Source organism: Chinchilla lanigera, unplaced genomic scaffold (assembly GCF_000276665.1).
Source record: "Chinchilla lanigera isolate Chin_1 unplaced genomic scaffold, ChiLan1.0 scaffold00017, whole genome shotgun sequence".
NCBI classification, from domain to species: Eukaryota; Metazoa; Chordata; class Mammalia; order Rodentia; family Chinchillidae; genus Chinchilla; species Chinchilla lanigera.
This window is the reverse complement of record NW_004955418.1, coordinates 6,385,841-6,408,940: the sequence shown is the minus strand read 5'-3', so window position 1 is coordinate 6,408,940 and position 23,100 is coordinate 6,385,841. Positions and strand designations below refer to the sequence as shown.

The 23,100-nt window shown below is 31.1% G+C and overlaps 1 protein-coding gene and 1 long non-coding RNA gene across 2 annotated transcripts in view; one reads left to right on the top strand and one right to left on the bottom strand.

Annotated features, from left to right (window-relative positions):
- LOC102021241 overlaps nucleotides 1-20,314 on the top strand; it is a 30,743-nt gene extending 10,429 nt beyond the window's left edge. Inside the window, exons 2-5 of the long non-coding RNA XR_260540.1 lie at nucleotides 14,888-14,970; nucleotides 18,668-18,801; nucleotides 19,114-19,213; nucleotides 20,240-20,314. This is a non-coding gene — a long non-coding RNA (uncharacterized LOC102021241). The remainder of the gene's footprint in view (nucleotides 1-14,887; nucleotides 14,971-18,667; nucleotides 18,802-19,113; nucleotides 19,214-20,239) is intronic.
- Nucleotides 1-23,100, bottom strand: part of Fbxl17 (F-box and leucine-rich repeat protein 17) — a gene marked incomplete at its 5' end in the record, with an annotated part of 444,029 nt that overhangs the window by 349,591 nt on the left and 71,338 nt on the right.

Genomic DNA, 23,100 nt, shown 5'->3' with positions numbered 1-23,100 from the left:
TATCATACCATAAAAAGACAAATTCAAAATAGGACTTTGAGAACTTCTTCAGATGGGCTAAGAATGTTCAAACAAGGGAGTAATTTAAGATGAGGTAATGGCAATAATCCTCATACTGTAACAAATTTTTTTTGGTACTGGGAATTGAATTCAGGACCTTGCACTGTGCTGCTGAGCTATCTCCCCAGCCCTATAACACATTTTTAAAAATGTAAACATTCACTGTATTTTGATCACCCCTGTATCCATGATGTACAGTGTTATGTTCAATACATACAATATATAATGATCAGATCAGTATAATTAAAGTTCCTACCAAAAAGCAGCCTTTTAACTATTAAAGGTATTTAACAATTAGATAGTACAGTAATAAAATTTTTTTAAAGATTAGCATAATATATCAGTGATCTCCCAGTAACAGATATCAGTATTAAGTACCATTACAAGTCTAGTTGGTAGTAATCTGTTTTCCTGAATAAAAATAAAGTTGAATTAAGAAAAACTAAAGTTTCATCAGTCTTTATATACCTAACCTTAAGTTACATAGTCTAAATATCAAACATGGGGCTGGGGATTTAGCTCAGTGGCACAGCACCCGCCTGGCAAGTGCAAGGTCATGAGTTTGATTCCCGGTACCAGAAAAAAAAACAAAAAAATAAAAAAATAATATCAAACATTTAAGTGTTTACATCTGAAAATTCAACATAGAAGGAGAACTTGCATAGGAAGGAATGTATACACTACATATAGAGTGCCCTTAAGAATAGCAATAGAACAATTTAAAAAGATTTTAACAATGTATTAAAACTTGAAAACAAAGTAAATGTTATTCAATATCAAATTATCCTTTATACATATTCTTTGGCCAGACATTGAGGAAATTATCACTAAAAGGAAAACAACATGTCCAATTCTGATTATGAAATAAAATGTTAAAGGAATAAGCTGGATTTTTTTCTTGTTTCCTACTTTTTAATCCTTTATAAGTCACTGCTTCATTGTACCACAGGATTTCAGGAAAGGGACATTATCTTAAATACTTGAATTGTTCTGTTAGAAGATGAAAACATGACTTTTAGAGAAGCTATCAAATGACCGTGATGATCTACCCAACATTCATTATAGACTGGTAAATATTTGTGAAAATCCTTGCTGTGATGATTGATTGCGTTTTTCCTTGCTTCAGTTACCTCAAAGTAAATTGCCTGTCATTAAAATGATGACTTCTGTCGATGTAGTTTCTTAATCCTTCCTCAGTCCTTTCTAGCAATGACAAGCTCAGAATAATATATTGTAAGTCTTTATGGATCAATAATGCTAAGTATAAAACACTGAAGTCTACCACCAGGATTTTTACCCCCCTATTTATAATGATCTCTGACAAGCTAACTAGCAGTAAAATTTCTTACTAAGGAGAGAGGGAAAAAAAGGCACCTAACAAACAAGTCAAATACAATACTATAAACAGCATATGTCAATCTAAACAAGTGAAGAATTTTGAGTGAGGCTCAATGTTAGCACAATGCTTTTATCCTAAAGCAGTTAATGACTGAGACGTCATCTGCAGACTATTCAAGAAAAAACAATTATTATTCAGGCGCTTAGACATTTTGAAATGATTTATAGAAGGTTATTTATGTGAAAAGACTTCTCTACAATATCAGAAATAAAAGCTTCTACTTAAAAAGCATAAATCATAAGCCAACATGCATATCCTCACTAATTCTTTTCTACAGGTCATTAGAGAAGACATTGTACCAATTTAACATGTATTTAGATTATACCTTAGATGTCTATATGAAAACTAGACTATCCTTGCTTTTAAGCATTACAATTTAGATATTTTCGTTTAAACCGAAATTACTTAGAATAAATATCACTGTATCTATAAAAACAGACCCATAATACTGCTTTACAACTGACAGGAACCCTCTTATTTAAGAAGCTATATAAACTAATCTTTTTCTACATCTCGATGTTTCATGATATATTCAACTCAACTAACTGAAATCTTCGACAGCCCTGATGTGAAGGAAAATTTTTCAACAAGTTAGCAGTTCACTGTATTTTTCCTCTCAAATTATTTAACCACAAAATGAGGAGAAATAATTTGTTTTTACTATTAGACATCATGAAAAAGAAATATTTACTGGCATTTGGAAAATTTACTCAACTAATCAGGTTAGACTAAACTTTCTAAAGGGAAAAGTTTAACCTCTGTGCATTCTTTCTCAAAAAATATGAGAGTATTTAAAACTGAAGAAGTAAAATAAGAGGAAAATGCAGACACCATGAAAACAGAGATCTAACACAAAAAGAAACAAGTCTAACTCCATACGGAACCACAAAGATCCTGAATACCCAAAATAGTCCTAAGTAAATAAAACAGAGCTGGAGACAGTATAATATCTAGGTTTAAAGCTTACTACAGGGCTGGGGATTTAGCTCAGCGGCAAAGCGCCTGCCTCGCAAGCACAAGGTCGTGAGTTCGATTCCCGGTACCCGAGAAAAACCAAAAAAAAAAAAAAAAATGCTTACTACAAAGCTGTACTAACCAAAACAGCATTGTATAGACATAAAAACACACATATCAATAAATCAGAATAAAGAACCCAGAAAAATCTATGATTTACAACTGATTTTAAAAAAAGCAATAGACTATACAGTGGAGGAAAACAATAATAATAATAATAATCTTCAGTAAGTGGTGCTAGGAAGATTGGGTATCCACACAGGAAGACAGAAACTATACCATGGTGTCACCTATCCGCAGAAATCAACTCAAATGCATCAAAAATTTAAATGTAAAACATAAAACTACGAAACCCTCCAAAAACCACTTAAAACCAATCAAGTAAATCTTCAATTTGACCTTGGCCAGAAGCGATGACAAAACTCATCAAGCCAATAAAAAAGGAAAAGGGCAAAACAAAAAGTGAAACAACACTAGAAACTTATAAACATTGTCAGTCTTGAGCTAGTCTATTTCTGTGATAAGCCTTGATATAAGATGACTTACTTCAGATACCTCACAGTTGTCCTTTAAAGCCATTTACTAACATCACTAAAATTAGCCTATCTTAGAAAAAAATGAAGCATGGTCATTTGACATTTAAAAATCAACACATAAAGATATGGCCAGTTCTTTATGTTCTTAACAGTATCCCTGAATCTCAAAAAAACCTTAATAGCTAGTTAGCAAATATGTACTTATTTTATCTAGTAAAAAGAGCAACAACCTTAAAACAAAATCATAGTTTTATAAATGTATTTTTTTAAATCTGAAGAACATTTTATTGTCTATTCTTTATATAAGTCAATTCTCAGTTTTTAAACAAGATGGCCAGGAAGAGATTTCACATTGACATTAAAATGTGATTTTTTACTACAATAAATGATCTTCAGAAAACATTGCTCCTGTCAGGTGTGGTGGCACATGGCCAAAATTTCGGCACTTGGAAGGCTGAGGCAGGGGCATTACCATGAGTTCAAGGCCTGCCTGGGATAACAGTAACTTCAAAGCCAGTGCAAATTACATAAAAAAAGTTTGACTCAAAAACAAACAAACAACTGCTCCACCTCTGGATATATTCCAAATTTTGAAATAGAGCATTATTTCCTTATTTTAATGTTATTTTTACATAATAAATATGACTATGAAAATTTAGTGAACATTTACTATGTACCAGGCATATTACATATATAACACACTAATCTTCTCAATAATTCTATGAAATACATACTATTATAATCCAAATTTTACTTAAGAGAAAACTGCGGTACTGAGGAATTAAGAAACTTGCTTGAAGAGAAAGTAAGAGAACTAACTACAAGGCAATCTTTCTCCACAGTCCATGCTCTTTAGTAGAAAGTATAGGCTGCATGTCAAGGACTATCCTTGGGACTTAGAATTCAAAGATTAAAAAAAAAAAATCCACACACTTAATGTTTTCAAACAGTTCACAGCTATACATATATAACTAATAATCTTTCTGATGACAGGACCTTCTAGCAATATGATCCCATTGCTAGTAGAGTTTAAATCAGTATAAGAGACTCTTCACATCTGGCCTGTCCTCAAGTTTCAAACAGAGAGTAGAGCAAGGGAAAAGAAAGACTGGAAATGTGGCCTGGAACAGTAAGGGCCAGCCTAAGAATGCTTACCAGCAATCAAGAGCCAGGGAAGAATCTTTAAAATGTCAAGTCCTCTATTTTAGTAGACTGCTACTGAAGACATGACACAAGAGGTAACAAACTATAGAGATTAACCTTAGTTAGGAACCTCTCTGGAAATATAGAAGAATACTGAAATAGAATAATACTACACAGAGGAGAAAGAGATTTCCAAAACTTAGAAACTAAATTAAAAAAAAAAAGAAAGAAAGAAAGAAAGAAAGAAACTAAATTTTTACAGAGAAGATGAGAAACAGGGAAGAATTAAGACTACGCCTTAAGTTTCTAGCTTTAAAAAATTGGAAAAATAACATTAAATGAATAAAGGAAAAAGCAACAGGAGTTCAAGGAACTCAAGATATAAGTCACACTTAAAACAATGTAATATAGCTCACACTGTAAGTATTGATTTCTATATCAAAAATCAGGGCTGGGGATGTAGCTATGTGGTAGAAAGTTTGGTTTGCATGTGCCCTGGGTTTGATCCCCAGCACCACAAGGAAGGATGAAAGGAGGGAAGGAAGGAGGGAAGGGAGAAAGGGAAGAAGGGAAGGAACAAGGAAGGGAGGGAGGAAAAAGGAAAGAAAAGAAAAGATTACTTTCTGTATGAAACACCAATATAACTCCTTTCCCTCCCCCCCCCCACTGCAAGGGATCAATCTAGGCCTCAGAGAATGTATGCAATATACGTTTCTTAATCTTATTTTTATTGGCTTTATTTATATTTTCTTGATAAAATGTACCTAATATTAAGCAGTGAATGATTTCTGCTTGGAAAGGAAGACCTAAAATAAAAAGATCAACCTCCCTAAAACCCAAAAGCACTGATTTATTTACTGTATATTATTAATGCATGGGAGTTAAGACTTTGATACAGCTGTAGCACTCACTTTGATGTCAGGAAAGGAAAGAAGTATCAGAGCTGTCTTTTATACTTAGTCTTAAAGAACAGGTATTTTAGATATATTTGAGATCACCAAATGTCACTTCAGTCTTATTCTTAGTGGTTTTCTGAAAAAGCAGTTTAGTTTATTAATATCTACCATTAAAATTAATGTTTTAAAATTAACACTTTGTTTTATGAATACCCAGTTGAGTTATAGGCATCCATTGCAAAGAAAAATAACACATTCAGTATGATAAAAGTTCAAAATTTTAAATATATAACTATCATAAAAATAGTAACTGTTTCCGTAAGTATTCATTGTCACTCAGCAAGTATAATCCTTTACCTTTAAATGGATAGTAAAGACAAAGTAAAAGCTATTTTATGTTCTAATCATTAAAGCTAGTATTATCCATGTAAAGAGTAGATAGTAATACTGGAATTTTCTCACTATTCTTCAATTTTATAATCTCTGCACATGCACATAATCACCTACTTTGAAAACTAAATGAATACACAGGGTATATTCTTAACACAGGGTCAATACCATTTATCTCCTTCAAAGGATAACATAATTAAGTAGTATGAAGCAAAGTTAGGAAAATTTAAACAGCAAAGGTGATAAAGGATCATTTTATAATTATAATAATAAAGGCATTCTAGTAAATGTTACAAGTTCTTAGATCTATGTCTACATTGTGACAGAATTACATAATTCATGAAACCTCAGTAAGTGAGGAACACTACCATTCAACAAAAAATTTTGAATTTACAATTTAAAATACTTCAGGTTGACCAACAGGTGGTGCTCAATCTCCACTTATAAAGAAAATAAATCTCCCCCAAAGCATTTCTAATATAGTGAAATAATTTTTTAAACTAGGTGCCAAGTTAAACAAACATCAGAAAATCCTATATATAATATAAACATCAAATTAACTTTCTTTTGTGCAGAGGAACATAATTTTGGCTCCCTTCCAAAAGAATTTTAGACTAAGAAACACCATCTATAATCAACTGCTAATACTGTTTTTGAAATGTTGCTTTAAAAATGGACATTCAGCATAGCAAAAAGTGTTAAATAACCCAGAAATAAGCAAAATACTGTTCCAGTGTGCAAAGTAAATTAATAAATAATTTTAAGCCATTTTAGGCCAACTTAGCCTATACTTTACCATTCTTACTGACCAAGCATTTAACATTCTAATACTTTAATTAGAAGTTTTAAAAAGAAACAAGCAAAAAAAAAAAAAAAACCAAGAAATTCAGCAACTCAGCAAAATTAGGATTGACATATTCTTGAAAATTCGAACATTTACATAGCATTATTTTCTTTAAGTATAAAAAACAGCTATGACACAACTGCATAACTGAATTCTAAATGCATACTACTCTCACAAAAGCAATGCTATTACTTATCAGAATGACGACAAAACAATTTCATTCCTGAACTGCCAAATATCCAGGTAGGGATTATATCATATAAATTTAATTTATCTATTATATAGGAAATTTTATGTTGCTAGGGGAGACAGAAACATAAAGAACCACAGAAATTCTCAAAAAATATAGCTTCATATGGTTAAATAAATACTCCCAACAATAACTTGTAGTCCATTCAAGCTATAATCTTCTTGTTAATGTCAAAATAAGGTAAACAGTATTTAGTTCCTAAGTTTAAAAGAAGGACAGAAGGTAGTAAGAAACAAATATCCTCTTATACAGAATTCAAATACAGAAAAAGATTTTTCTACTCCATTAGCCAAAGGACATAAACAAAGCAAGACAAACATGGATTGAAACTGAAATCTAGATAAAACCACATCAAATATCTTTTAGTTTTACTGGAAGCATCTAAAGCTTTAATTTTTCCTTAACCAAAATTAAATGCTATTAACTTCCCTAATGGTGTCAAGATGAAATCAACTCAAATTCAGTCCGAGAAATGAGAAACAATGTTTTACTCCTAGAAAATATAAATGAACTTTTGATGGCAAAGTTCTCAACATGAAGCAGTTCATCCCTTGGTAATATACTATCTTTGTCATATAGAATATTAAATAGAAGTATGAAATTCTTACAATTAAATAATTCAATTTGTTTCATTTCAGATACTTGTTTATTCATTGGAAGTACTTATTAACTAAATTTAACCTCATCTAACCCAACCAAATTAAAGTTTTCAAAGTATAAAATGAGGAATCTAAAACTGCCGCATTTAAAATATGTATTTCTGCAGTTTATAAAGTTTATCATCTATATCCATGTTGAAATTCTACTATACTAAATATTAAAATGAACTTTGTTTTATACAGTAGCAGTATTTACTATAATACTTTTTCATTTATTACCTCCATTATGTAATTACCAAGACACGTAATTTGAATGAGTACACACTGAACAAAGTAGCCCCCAATTTAAATTTTTATTGCAAAACAAATTTAGAAATTTTTATAACAACTCTTTAAAATTGTTAAAATCATTTAGTCAGGATCTACAAAACTCTTGCTTTTTTATGCATTTATGACATACAGGATAAATTCTCAATTTGTACCTTTAAAACTCCTTAGGCAAATCTGTCTTATACTGCACTTACTAAACCTGAGATTCTTATCTGCACTTCTTCCCCCAAAACCAACTGAAGTACATTCTGTACAAACACAGCTTGAAAAACTTTTTCATATACACACAAATAGGTTAATAGCATAAAAACATGTACTAGAAAACAAAGATATTCCAGTTTATTGAGAGAAAAACGCTTCAGTCACAATGTAAAAGTTACTGAAAAGGAAAGAAAAGCTCAGAGTAGGCTTATTCCTGCATAATTCGTCCATTTTAGATAAAGCTATATATTTCTATAAAAACTCACTGACTTTTATTTCCCAATAAATTGCGATAATAAACACCTATACTTTCAAATCATAAAAAAGAAAAATTTTAATTTTTTTTTTTAAAAAAGGACAACCTGACCCTGTTCATGACTGGCTGTGCAGCAAGGCCTGGGTCCCTAGCTAAGTTATCCGCTCTGCAGGAGCTGATTGAAGCAGTGCATGTGAAATTCAGAAGGCTCCAGGAGGAACTAAATAGCGTGGACACAATAACCCAATACAATGTCAGCCGAAAACCTGAAAAAAAGGGAAGCTATCATGGAAAAATCATTAGGTACTTCTTCCCAAAACATTTGAAATGATGGGTAAAATGAACCTAAATGTCCAAATGTAGATCCTACATTTGAAAGATTCAGAAACTTAGTTTCTTAACGTTCAAAAACAATGTATCCATTGTTACAAAGAATTCTGATTACCATCTTCAGTTTATAAAATCTGTAATTTCTGAAAACCAGAAACAGGTCACATATCAGCACATCATTTAAGTTGCTTAAAGGCATTTTAAAGTAACCACTGGTTATGCTAATTAATATACCAAATGATTTAATATTTACCTCTATGGCTCAAAAAATTTAGGAATTTAAACAATAAAATAATTTTCAAAAGTTCAGGCTGCAGCAGAGGAAATACATTTAACATTTAATGTTCGATTCTGTCAAAGATGTGAATTGCAGTGTCCTTACAGAGAGACAATAATTCTGGCTTTCTATCACTTGTTCCAAACAGCCCAATCCAGAGACAAATTAACTTAAGGATTTTTTTTCTCAACTTTAACTTTTGAAATTATATTTAAAAATGCTTGCAGGGGAAAGATAATTGTTTCATTTAAAGGTGTGAATCAAATTTTCCATACTATTACCTGGAAAGTTATAAAAATTAGTAACTATGAAGATCTATTTCTTTTATATAGCTATCTCCACATGGAGAATTTTTTACTATAAAGTTTTTTGTATTTTAAAGAGAATAAAAACATAGCAAAATAACAACAACATAGACAAAAACAAAACAAAGCAAAAACAATAAAAATGATACAGGGTTTCAAAACAAAATGATAGGAATTAACAGTGGTTGTTATATTACATATCGTTATCTTCATCAAAGTTGCTCAGATTACCAGATGTAAGAATGCAAGATTGATCAAACCAGTAAAAAAATAAAAAAAATAAAAAACATTAGAAACAATTTTAACATGCTCTACATAAAGAAGAGATATGTCACTCTACATAGTTTTATTTAGCTGTGCTACAATTTAAGACAACCCAGAAAGCAAGCTCCTAGACCTAAAAACTATTCACTAGCATGAAGTAACTCTAGGGTTTTTCTATCCACACATACAAAGAAAGCAACAAAGAGGGGAAAATAAAGATCTAATTCTCTCACTACATTTTATTACCCTGATTTTATATAATGAAAGCCTACAGACAGAATTTTATATATATATGAATTCTGCTACTTGCAAAACAACTGATTAAAAATAACTTATAAAAGATCATTATAAAGTACTATGAAAGAAAATAAATATTAATGAATACTTATAAATATGTTTGCAGTCAAATACAATAATACATAGTCTACACCTAGATAACAGAAAGTAAAATACAGTAAGGTAATATATATGCAAGTATACAATAAGTGACAGATCTAAAGATTCATTCTGTACAATTAAATTGTTCATGGAGTAATCATGATGGGATTTTAATTATAACTTTTACTGTACTTTTGAATCTATTAAATTTAAGAAAAAGTACTAAAAATCTCTGCATTCTATTATTCCCACAACTTTGTAATTTCTGACCTTTGGCTTTATTTTGTTGCTCAGTTTTTTACTACTGAGTCTTAAAATAACAGGGACACACATACAGAGTAATTAAAAGACAAAAATCTAAAATGAGTTTTAGAGCTTTAAAAATGTACTTTAGTAAAAGAGTTTTTAAAACACTGCAAGTCATTTTTTCATGGAGAACTCGATACTGTTTGACTTACAAAACAAACTTTAATATTATTTTCACTAAATTATATATATATATATACACACACATATAAAATAGCTTGTCTATGCTGCAAGAGTCTCACATCTTTCTCATGTAGCCCTTAAAGATATAATTCTAATGAGCAAAACTTTACATTTTTTAAATTCTGGTGTCATGGAACCTGAAAAAAAAAATACTGGAAAAGTGATACATTCCTATATAGAATATAAATGATAAAAATTCATTATTTCTGGAAAATGCATGTCAGTTATTAGCACAAATAAAGTACATTATACACTAGGGGACATGAGTGTCCAACTTATGGGGACTATAAAAATTTTGGAATCCAAAAATATTTGGCCCACTTATTCCTAGAATGGTAATTTCTGTGATTTATAAATGTCTATCGTGATTTTTGACTCGATAATAACAAAATCTCAGTATGTCTCATTCTTAATGGGAGATATACGCACTGACATAACAGAATAACTAATTTTAAGAATACCTCCTAGTAGGACAGGCAATCCAACCATTTCTCAAGTTATGATTGGATGTGACATTTCTGTGTGCCAACCCATCATATGTCTTTCTGAAAAACATGCCACAAATTTGGACCAATCAATAAGGCAGTTGGTCAAGACTAATTTATTTGAAAAAACAAATGTCATCCAATGTAATTAAACTGATACATCCAAAGAAAAGCAAAGTTTATACTAAAAAAAAAAAAAAAAACAGTATAATGATTATACCTGTGTGGCTCTAAAGTCATCACTAGTCAAAATTACTTCCATGTACAATATAGAAGAGGTTACCTCAAGTACAGAATAATTGTTTCAAACAAAATCCCCAAATAAAAGGAATAGATATTGCTTCCCAATTTTACTCATTCAAATCTTAGAAGCCTCTCTAAATTAGTTGCCAGTCTCAAGAAAAAAATCACTTTTAAATTAACCCTTTTTAAAAAGACAATTAGCTTATAATTGCCTATGCTTAAAAAAAACCTTAGAAAAGAGGTGATATCTTCTAACCAAACAACTGTAATTAAAATTGCTTTCCTCATCAAACCCTTTACATAATTAAACCAGTTAAGAAATAACAATATTTTAACTGGTTTAAAATACTGTTACTAAATTAAACAACAGCTATTGACATATATATGCATATACTAATAGTTTTTGTAATATAATCTATGGGATTCACATTAGATATGCTTTAATTCTAAGAAAAACCCATATGGAAAGACAAATCAGACAAAATTCACACTTCCAGCAATTATTTACTTTACTGAAAGTCACAGAATTTTTTAAGCCAAAAATATCACAAATAATTCTCAGTGTAAAAAGGTAATGTATATTCACTTTTTTTTTTTCTTTTTCCCAACACATGGTCTCACTGGATAGTTCAGGCTGGCCTTAAACACACTATGTAGCCCAGGCTGGCCTCAAACTCACAACGATCCTCCTGCCTCAGCCTCTCAAGTGCTGGGATTACAGGCATGCACCACCATGTCCAGCTTTCACTTTCTAATAAAAATACTTAACACAGAGCTGCAAACACTACCATTTAAGGAAAATAACTGTGCATGAAATTGTGCAGCTTCACCACTATATTTTGGTTCAAATCCAGTTACTGTCAATAGCAGCACAAGATATTTAAGTCTTGATATAAACATACTTTCTACATCTCAAAAAGGGATTCACTCATATGTAAGCATGCTTTAAAAGATACTTTACTGACTAGCCTGTAAAACAGCAGGTCTAAGGCTCAAATAATAGCCATATGGCTATCTGTACCATACAGGTAAATGTAACAAAATGAGAAATTACCACCATTAGACACTAACTCAATGAACATATTTAGAAAATATTTGTAGTCTCTAATTGACCCATCACTTCCCTTAAAGAACTGCACACACAGACACACAATCAACACCACCAGTTCTAGTTGTTTGTTTTTTTGTAACACTCTACTCTTCCAAATTAGGACCAAATGAAAACAGAAGTCAATCTACTTCCTTATACTGAAAAAAAATAATTAAAATAGAAGCATGAGTTTGCCAAAGTACTATGTACTACTACTATCTTGAAGATTATTTTTTTTCCCTAAAAGTCGCATTTAAATAGTTTTAAAATATAAGTATTTTAAAAAATATATATATATAAGTATTTTAAGTAGGTAAAATTTTTCATAGCTGGGTCCGCAGTCTTATCTGGGATCTGTCCAGGGTATCCGCAAGGCCAAACTACTTTACTAATATTACCTACATGTTCTTTGCCTTTTCCATTCTTACTCTTTTCAGAGACTATCTGACCTATAATACCATCATTCTGTTCACTAATTCTGTTCACTAATGGGACGTATGCTTGTATATTAAAAATTTCTCACTTTAAATTTCCAATGCAGGGCTGGGGATTTAGCTCAGCGGCAAAGCACCTGCCTGGAAAGCACAAGGTTGTGAGTTCAATCCCTGGTACCGGAAGAAAAACAAAAAACAAAACAAAAAGAAAATTTCAAATGCAAAGCAATCAATGGATAAAATATAATCAAAAGTTCTTTGGTAATCAAACAATTTTTAAGAGTATACGTATTACATTATAAAATCCAAAATAATAATCTATGATGGACCATAAGCTTTATAGTTTGAAATAAATTTGAAGCAATCAAGATTTTATAAAAATTTCTATTTAGTATCTCATACTTCTTTAAATCTTGTTCTTTTTCTTCAAGTACTCGCATTCCTGAAAAACTGTTTTAATCTTAATCTGAATTATTTTTCACTACGAATCATATTTCAAGTGTTATTTCATTTTAATATGCAGTAGTTCAACTTAATAGATTCACTTAACATTTATGATCTAACCAAACCATTTAGAACTAGTTTTATGAGGAATTTTCTGAATTTCAATCAAATTTCTTAAGTAAATTTGTGGAATTAAGTCACTTTTCAGTGACTATTTCCTCTACTCAAATGAAACTAAGTTTAGCCAAAGAAATCAATATACATATCTGTTTTAATTTTCCCCATTAGGGTGCCAAGAACAAAAGTTAACTCAAATGCACTCCAGAGAAAGGGATTCTCTCAAAATTATCAACACAAGAATGAAAGAAAGCACCTTCTTTCGCACACTGTCAAAATTCCCTTCTGTTACCTCATATCTCTGCCCAGGTATTTTGGATTAAAAACTATTTCCCACTCCCTTGGGATGCGAGGCATTTCTGTGATCCTTCCTTACAATAAAAAAGAAAGAAAATTTTCCAATAGGAACCAATTCTCTGTGTCTACCATAAAACATATTTATTAGGAACTAATCGTTTGCCAATTCTTGAATTCCCCAAAGAGGAGTATCATTAGCTGTTGGAAAAGGTAAACTTTTAAGTTTCAGTTTTCCCATCTGAAAAGTGAGGAGATAAGACCTACCTTATAAACCAATCATAAATCAAGTCTTACAGGATGAACCAGGTGGAAAAGAAGAGAAAGAGAATTTAGACCAGAAATATGTATGGGAACAGCATGCTCCAAAAAAAACAGCAGTTCAGCAAACACTGAAAGGTTTGTACTAGCATAGCAGAAGGCTTACTTGCTATGCAAAGTTCAGGCCATGAAGACATAGTTAAGTTTACTAAGGAATGTGTGGCTTTAACAGTACAGCAGTACTAAGGGGTTTCACCAAAGAATGGAACACAGAAAAATAATATATTGAGAAAAGATGATAGATAAAGTTATGGATTCAGTCCAACTGAGTTTGGGGCATGCTCAGTTAGAAATGAAAGTAACATTTATAACAAAAAAAACCTAGGAATTATTCAGCATAAGGGAGTAGCTACGCAGACTCTATGAGTTGTTGGGTGGTCCTTTCAAACTTTTATTTCATTTTGCGTTGTTCTGTTTTTTATTAGTATATGTTTACAGTACATTATGCTTACACTCTCAGTGTAGAGTTGATACCTGTACAAACTGTATCTTAATTCCTTTTTCATTTCCTAACCCACCATCTCCTGGTCCCCTTCTCATTTGAGGAAAAATTATCTTCCCACTAACTTTTATTTTATTATTTATTTATAATTTGGGCTTCTCTTATACAAGAAATCATGCAGTATTTAAGCTTGTGTGTCTGATTTACTTAAATTAACATTGTAGTCTCAAGGTGCATTTATTTTCCTGCAAATCACTCATTTATCTTTCTGACAGAGTAGTCACAGAAAGAAACACTCCTCTATTTGTTTTATCTACTTGTTTCTGAAACTAAATTTCATAAAACAATAGTTATTGATTATATATCTCAACAGCTTCCATTCCTTTAAAAAATAGTTTGGGTCCAATAAATTTACATCAAAACTCATTACAGGAGTCACTGGCTGCAGACTACTGAAGGGTATCTGATGCAGTAGGTAGGTTCCTACCTGAGCAACTGCAATATCCAAGGGCTAACACATTTGAATTTTTAAACCTCATCTGTGACTGTTTACATAATGGGAGAATAATGTGTATTTGTGTATTGTTAGAGTAAATTTAGAGTAAATTTTCATGTATTCCTTTTGGAAAAGAAGTATATTATTGGATGTGTATACTCACTGATGTTTGAATACTTAGGGGAAATTATTATTTCACAGTACCTCAAGTGGGCTTAAAGATTTAATTTATAATGCTATAAAATGAATAAAAAAGAAAAACTGATGGATTTGGTAAGTTGCAGCTGTCCCTTGGTATCTGAGTGGGACTGACTGCAGGACCCTTGCAGATACCCAAATCCACAGATGATTAAGTCCTTTACATAGAATGATACAGTAACTGCATAAACCTATACATATTCTACCATACACTTAAAATTATCTCTAGATTACAGTAGCTAAGACAATGTAAATACTACGTAAATAGTTGTTACACTATATCCTTAGGGAATAAAGACACATTAAAAAGGTCTACACAGGTTCAGTACAGATGTAATTTTTTTCAAATGTTTTATCCACAGCTGATTGAATATGTAGATGTGGAACTTGTAGATATGATGGGCCAACTGTAATAAAGAAGATTCCATATTTTGCTATAATTGAGGTAGGTCAAACATAGTGGTTAAGAATATGAATTTTTATGCCATCTGGCCCAAATGCTAATCTTGACCCTGAACTTTGCTGTCATCTCTCTGTACATCAAGTTTTCTGACCTAGAAAACAGTTAACAGTGCAATACTTTCTACCTCACAGAAACACTGTGAGAATTAAAACTAAAATACATAAAAGGTTTAGAAGAATAGCTGGTTCAAATATTAAATATTTTTATAATTTACCTTGGAACTCTTTATCCATCCAAAATCTTAGTTCTTTTAAATGAAAGGAGTCTTTCACTGTGTGGTATATTAAATATTTTTTCATTCTTAATAGGGGAATAGGAAAACCATTTTTCTTTTCCATCATGGTGTTCACAGAGCGCTGTTATAGTACCTTAAATTGGGTGAAATTGGAGATCTTATATAAGAACAACTTGAATCTTCATACTCTCCCTCTTCTGTAATTAATTCACTTCTGAGTATATGAAAACATCAAAGGATACTATAAACACTAAAACTAGTAATTACTGTATACTATTACAAGCATTAATTTAATAATTATGTCTTGCTCAATCATCATCTATTGTTTCCTCTACTTAAATTTTTATGATGTATGTTGAGATTTGGGGGCATTTAGCATGAAATTCAAAAAGTAGTATTCTGGGACCACTGTCAGGTCACCCCATAACCACACATTCCTTGGTGTATCATAGTGCCTGTATTGATACTTATGAACTTGAACCACCAAGGCTGTATTTTCTCAACATGGTCTCTTTAAGAAGACACTATAGAAAAATTGCATTTAAGGGGAAAAAAGCTTTAAATTTAAAAGAGTAGCCTCTAGTCATCTAGAAAGTTAACTCTTTTATAGTATAAAATCTTGTTTTATTTATACATTATCAACCTCTGGCTTTAAATTTTGTCTACACATGCATCTGGCACACAATTATAATAATTTCACTTAGGTCAGATGTGATGAGAAACAATAAGGTGACATATGCAAAATTTCTTACCTATTGGTCGACTGGTGAATACAGCTTTACAGACTCATGTTTTTGGTTCTTTCTTTAAAAACGTACAGAAATACTACTTTTTCCATTTTTACCATAAATATATAAAGAAATTACTTTTGTTGCTATTTCTCACTATCCTGACTTTTGCCTCCTATTCTTTTCTTGTTAAGATTTTGTCAACTAAAACTATGGAATGGGAAAGAATAGTATTATATTCATAGTAAAAATAACCATGGTATTAGTAGTGAGAGAAAAGGAGCTGGAATAATAACAATAACAAATAATGGTGGGCTTTGTTTTTGAGTGCCTAAAATACACAGGTACTATGTTACATGAAGTATACTGTATTTACAATCTCATTGCAATAATCCTATAAAGAAAATACCATCAGCATTTTACATATTGGAAAACTTGCTTCAGACAGATTAAGTAACTGGATGAATTATACCACAAAAATTACTAAACTACAAGAATTGAAGCGAGCAGTGTGACATACCAGGCTTCTGCTCAGCAAAGTGTTAACCTTTGCCTCCACTCCTGTCTTCTCCCTTTAAGAGGGAAAAAACTATTTCCACTTGAAAAGGAAATAAATCAGGTGATCTTATTTACAAACGTTTAAATAAACTATTAAAAGTATCCAATTTTTTAGAAGCAAATACCCTCTAAACCCAAAATTTCACTTTTAAATTATATTCCCAGAAAACAATTCCAGGAGTAAAAGAAAAATGAAAAAAATTAAAAACTGGGTGTCAGCAGGGAATTAGTATAGGTGTGTTTATAATACTAAAATACCAAAAAAAAAGTACACAAGCAACAATGACTAATAGGTTACACACATTGGCACGTCGATACAGTGGTATAGAAGACAGCTTCTAAAAATACTATTATATTGTATTTACTGACCCAGAATAATGTAATTAGGCAGTTACAAAAACCAAAAGCATTTTTAATCAAAATAAATGCTTATACCTGTGCATACATGTGTTAACAAGTCTGAAACATGACTAAACAAATAGACTATGTAATCAGAAGAATTCTGGGAAGGTACACTTTAAAACACATTTCTGTATTAAAATAAATACAGGCTAGTTTTTTTGTTTTGCTTTTGTTACGATGTTAGGGATTGAACTCAGGGCTTCAAACATGCTAGACAAGTACTCTACTGACCTACATTCCCTCCCCTTATTACTATAAGAATCATGAATAAAATGGTCATTTTTATCCTGTAGAAACAAGATGCTAATCAAGATGTATGTACAGAAATATTCATTAAAACACTGTATAATGTAACAAGGAAAAAATAAAAGTAATTTGGGTACCAAGTAAAGTGATACACTTCTTGTTCATGAAAAACATTCTATCAAATCATTTCTCTGAGGATAATGTTCTGAATATATAAATAAGTAAAGCTATAAACAAAGTATAATTTTTTTCATAAAATGCACCTTTCATGTACACAAAACATTTACTCAGGTATAAACAGTGACTGACTTGTCTTTGTCTGGTGTACTACAAGTAACTTATTAATCTATCATGTGTTATGTCTCCCAACATTTCTTTAGTAAAATGTATTGATTCTGTAATTTTAAAAAGTAAAATAAGGGGCTGGGGATTTAGCTCAACGGCAAAAGTGCCTGCCTGGCAAGCGCAAGGTCGTGAGTTCGGTTCCCGGTACCGAAGAAAAACCAAAAAAAAAAATTAAAAAGTAAAATAAATAAAAGGCCTTTCCAATCTAAGCTACTTATACTTGAGACAACAAATGACCTATATCCAATATTAAATTGCATACCATTTTGTGTAGAGATGACTGAAAGTCAAAAGATTTTCTACAATTAAATACTTCTGGCAAAACAATGTATCATCCTAAAAAGTAACTGATAGGTCTTTTTAAAGGGAAGTGAATTTCTATAGATTAAGGTCTACCATTCAATAATTTGTTTGAGATAATTGAAGGTCTTCCTAAGTATGATCAGGATTTCCTGGTGTAAGATTTCCTACACGAGATCACAGTTCTAAATCTCTAGATTATCTTCCTCCACAGCAGGAAAACAGCTGGGGAAAAAAAAAAAAAAAAAAAAAACCTCTACTATTCTATTATACTGTACACTTATCCTGACACTTAAAAATATGACCTAACCATTCACTTCCTACCCAAATATATTTCTTATTCTAACAAATTGTTGTTTTAAATCCTCTGCCCAACTTTGGCCACAGAGTTTCTAGTTAGTGATTCTATTAAGCTACTATATCTCAAAATTTTTAATTCTGTCAGAAATTGCCCATTTACACTGTGTAGTTAAATAAATAACCTTGCTATGATTATAATATATATAATTTGAAATAGTCCACTAATGTACACAAAAACTATTTTTCATTAGAACTTTGAGATAGTTAAAAGTTTCAAAGAAACAGAAATAGCAACTTAAAAGTTAATAAACTATGTATTAGGAAGTTAACTTTATTATACAGCCCTTCTCCGACTGCTATGTAAGACAACCACTGCAATCTATGACTTAAGAATCAATTTGGAAGTTTATTTCAAACAAAAAGCAGTAAGTGACTTGCAAGTGTTCTTTACTTACATACTAGATGTCCTACATATGAACAGCCTCTATCTCAACAACAAAAAGTCTACAGATAATTCTACACTACCTGTTGCAGTGACCTGACCTTTAAATCCCTTTTCTCTTAGAATTGCCTCTAAATAAACTGCCAGCAAACAACTAACTGCAGATACTGCCGCTCCTGGCTTCTAATAGAGAACAATTCAGAGCCAGTCAACAACGTAAAATGTGCAACTTAAAGGGAAAGGCAAATGAAGAAAAGGTAAGCACAACTGAAATCGCCGTGTTCTCACTTCAGGACCTTGGTGCAGAAAAGTCGATGTACCTAGCCTTTCCTTCCATACTTTCAAATCACTAATTATTTTCATGCTCTTTACTGTAAATATGTACCAAGAAGTTTGAGAATCCTTCCAAATGTACATTAAGTGACTTTTGGTTTCTAGCTTTTCCTTAAGATTATTTTTATCATTTCAAAAATCCCCATTTATTTGCATAAACTTGTAAAATCTCAAACAAGGTAGGACTTGCACTGATGACAGGAAAAGACCACTGCTAACACTGTTTTGTATTATAGTAAGCTGAAGAAGAAAGAAACCCTAATCACAAATAGTGTGTCTGACAAGAGGCTAATAATACATTTATGGAAGAGAAGAAGGGTGATGGCCCACTGCCAGGTAACACTGAGCATGCTCTTAAGTCAGTGATAGCAAACCTTTTAGAGCTTTCAATGATAATAAACAGCCTTGGTGTGGCATATGTGTCATAGGTTCACCACCACTGCTCTAGGTTTTAAAAAAGTAAATGCTACTCAGTCCTTTTATCTTTCAAAACAAAAAGCTGTTCTCCATATCCTGATTCACACTTATATGGCCCCAACTAGTGTATTAGTAGAATACCTGTGCAGATCATTACAGAAATCAAAAGAAAGAAATGTGTCTTTTAGACAACCTAAGCTAGTGCTGTTAAGAGGTTTTTCAGCAGAAATTTTCTTACTTATAAATGGTATCTAGGTCTCATAATACCATCAGCATTAACAGTGCATATAAAAGGTTACAGTAGACTAGATTAAGGACCCATTTCACAAAACACTCCTAGAAAGAATAAGAGTTCCTCATCCCCCAAAACCCCTAAAACAAGTACAATTTGAAAAATCAATTCTTGCATATTGCTCATTTATATTTCATGAACCACCCTACCCTTCTGATATAACCGGAGCAAGTATAGCAACATTTCTACACAGAGAAGTAATTTCCTTTCTTCTTATAAAAAAAAAGAATCTGCTTTTTCTAAACTTACATATCCTGAGTAGCAGACTGTCTTGACTATAGCAGTCCAAGCCATTGCTGGAAGGCAGCCCCAATAGTAGGAAGGGAGTAATTTCACACATATCTTCTATTTAAGCAGTCACACATGTTATGACACTGCCCAAATGCCAAAGTGTGAATAGAAAGCTAACTTTTATAAACCTAAGTTTTATTCAACACCTTAAAACTTAAGAAAAAAAGCCTGATATCCTAATTCTGAATACACTGCTTTAAAGGTAAGGTAATTCATAGTTTTTAAAAAAAAACTGCCCTATTTATACAACTGTGGACATTTTTCACTACTTTGAGGAAATATAATGGGATAAGTCTTACTTCATTATTATCCATGGTCCAGACTTAATTACTCCATATTACATACTCACCATTTTTTTCCAGGCCTCAAATACAAAATGCTTCAAAACCGACAATTTTCAAGTCAGCATACAGCCATTTCAACAGTTAAAATCTGTGCTTCTCCCACTTCACCATACGAAGCTAATGCAAGAGACAATGCCTTCCTACTTTTAGGGCAGACTCAAGTTACTCATAAAACTTGAATTTAATCAATTACAAATTCCAAATGATAATACCAATCATATTTTAAGTAAAAGGAAACAATTCATGCATCATCAAATATTCATTATTGAAATTCTGCTCAGCCAGTGCTGATGTAGCTTTTATTTCTCCTTTGAACTTCCATTTATGGTTCTTCCTCACTTCTTATCCATTAAAGAGATAAGGAAATTATAAAAGACATGATGAAGTAGACAGTTCCATGTTGATAGAAGGATACATCAAGTCCAACATTCTGCCTGATGAATGACCTTTCCAACATTATTGATATACATATAGGCCTTTCTATTCAGAGTTGGGATGACATCTCTGGAAGAAGTCCTACCTATCACTTACATTTACATACAGCCTGGGGCAACTGGACCAAATACACATCTTCTGGGAACAAATATTTCAATTTGAAAATTACAGGCCAAGTATCTTCTAAAAGCAAAGGCTTAAGGTCATTTAATTTAAACTCTACCTTCTGCTACCACTGTGCTGGCGATGGAGGAATTAGACAGACCTAGCAAGCAGACAACTCCAAATGATATCTTTAATAGCAACACTATTCTGCTCATTAACATTTCCAGATGAGCAGTATAGTAACAAAGGATTAAATCACAGCCAATACCATGTTTGAAGATTTTCTTTCAATTATTTATATTTACATGTTATTATAATATATTTTCTATTATTCTCCTACCTACTGTTAAGATTAGGGTTATAATTTCATTCAGCCTCAGTGACAATGAGCACTATACGTAGAAATAAGTAACAGCCTTTGAAACTCTATGCACTGCAATCATTTAAGGCTTACCAACCCTAGCGTCAAAGTACATGTAAACATAATTCTTGAACATTCGATAAAGTATTTATTTTATTAAATAAGACTGACATAATACAGGCAACAGAAACCTAATTTTTTAAAAATCTAAAAATAAAATCCTTAGTATTATCAATACCTACTATAAAGAAAAACATGTTTTCACAACCAAACGGGAAAGCAGAAAATATCATATTTGAAGGCAACATGTCAAAAAAATTATTGTATCTATATAAAAGGAAAACATGGGTATTTGTACTGTTCTTACAATACCTGTTTTATCATAAAAGAAAAGTTAAATTTGAGATCAGCATATAAAACATTTTCTTTAATAACATCAATATTAATTAAAAAAGCATCCTTAAATGTATCGTACATTCTTCTGAATATTTTTTTCCTAAACTATAATTTTAAAAAGAAAGAAATCTACCAACTCAAACATAATTTTAAAAATTATCATAGCCTTCACAATGTATAGAAATCACATCACAAAGCTTTAAAACTATGTTACAAATGAATTTTATAAGAGAAACACTAATTCTTTGTATTACATAAAAATTCTAATACTTTTGCGTGTGTAAAAAATAAGCACAAGGGGAATAATTTATAATGTAATATTCCATTCATATGGTTGACACATATAGTGCTCCAAATGCCACACTGACATTATTCACATTAATCCTAAACTTTGCTCTTAGTTTGAATACTTTCATATTACAAACTGAACTCAAATTAATACAGTGCTTGAAAGTTCAAGTATATCTATACTACCTACAAATTAGTCCAAAGAACACAATCATCAGAATAACAATAAATATTCAGATTTTCTAAAATTATCACTTATAAGAATAATGATGTTTATTTTTCATTATTTTAAACACAGGCGAAGAAGTTATTGCAATCCTTAAAAATAACACTGCTATCCTAGACGTCTATAATATTTCATACTTTAAAGTATTTTAAAAATCTATAGTCTGATTTTAGTCTCACAAAACTTTGTATATATGTATCATAATACCAATTTAACAGATTTTATACCTACTATAATATTAAATTTAAGATAATTTATCTTATTTTCAAATTTTTAAAAATGTTTTTTGAACAAAAATGTACATAACAAGCACCAGAAAATATACCATTATGTTCACTGTGAGAAACTACATGCATCAATCAAGAATGATAGATTAATAATTTTTAGAATTCAAAAATCAACAGTGTTGCAACAATTCAACACATTAAGTGGGAAAATCTAATCAAAATGTGGGAAAATAACATATCAACTAAGCCATTTTATTACTGAAGTAAAAAGATAAGAAAAACACAATCAAAAAAGGAATTTTTCTGTACCTTTTATACTCCATCTAGTTCTATGAGATGAAGAAAATATCAGTTTGATTAACATTTGCAATTTTCTTTTTTAGAACTATTAAAACAGAAATATTTAATAAGTCCTAAAAATGCATTTATAATCCAATACTGTGGGCTTTTGAATAATGAGAAAACATGGAGGTTATACATAAATTTGGTAACAATCTGGTAAGTGAACTGTGTCACTTTAGAATAAGTACACTGTATTTCAGAATATTGCTAATAAACTAAAATAACACACTAACATTTATCCCAAAGTTGCAAAATATTAACCAAATCTGGTAATCTTTTTATTCTTTTTCTTCCAAATATTAAAAAACAGAATTTTTCTTCTAAAAACACACACATTATCAATAAAATGACAAAATAATCTTTTAAGTAACAAATCATCAATCACGTGCTTATTTAACTTCAGCACCAAGTTCACTCTTATAAAAGACCAATGAATGGATTCCCAAGGACAACTGAAATTAGGCTTACTAACCTATACTATGTGGTAGATCAATCAGAA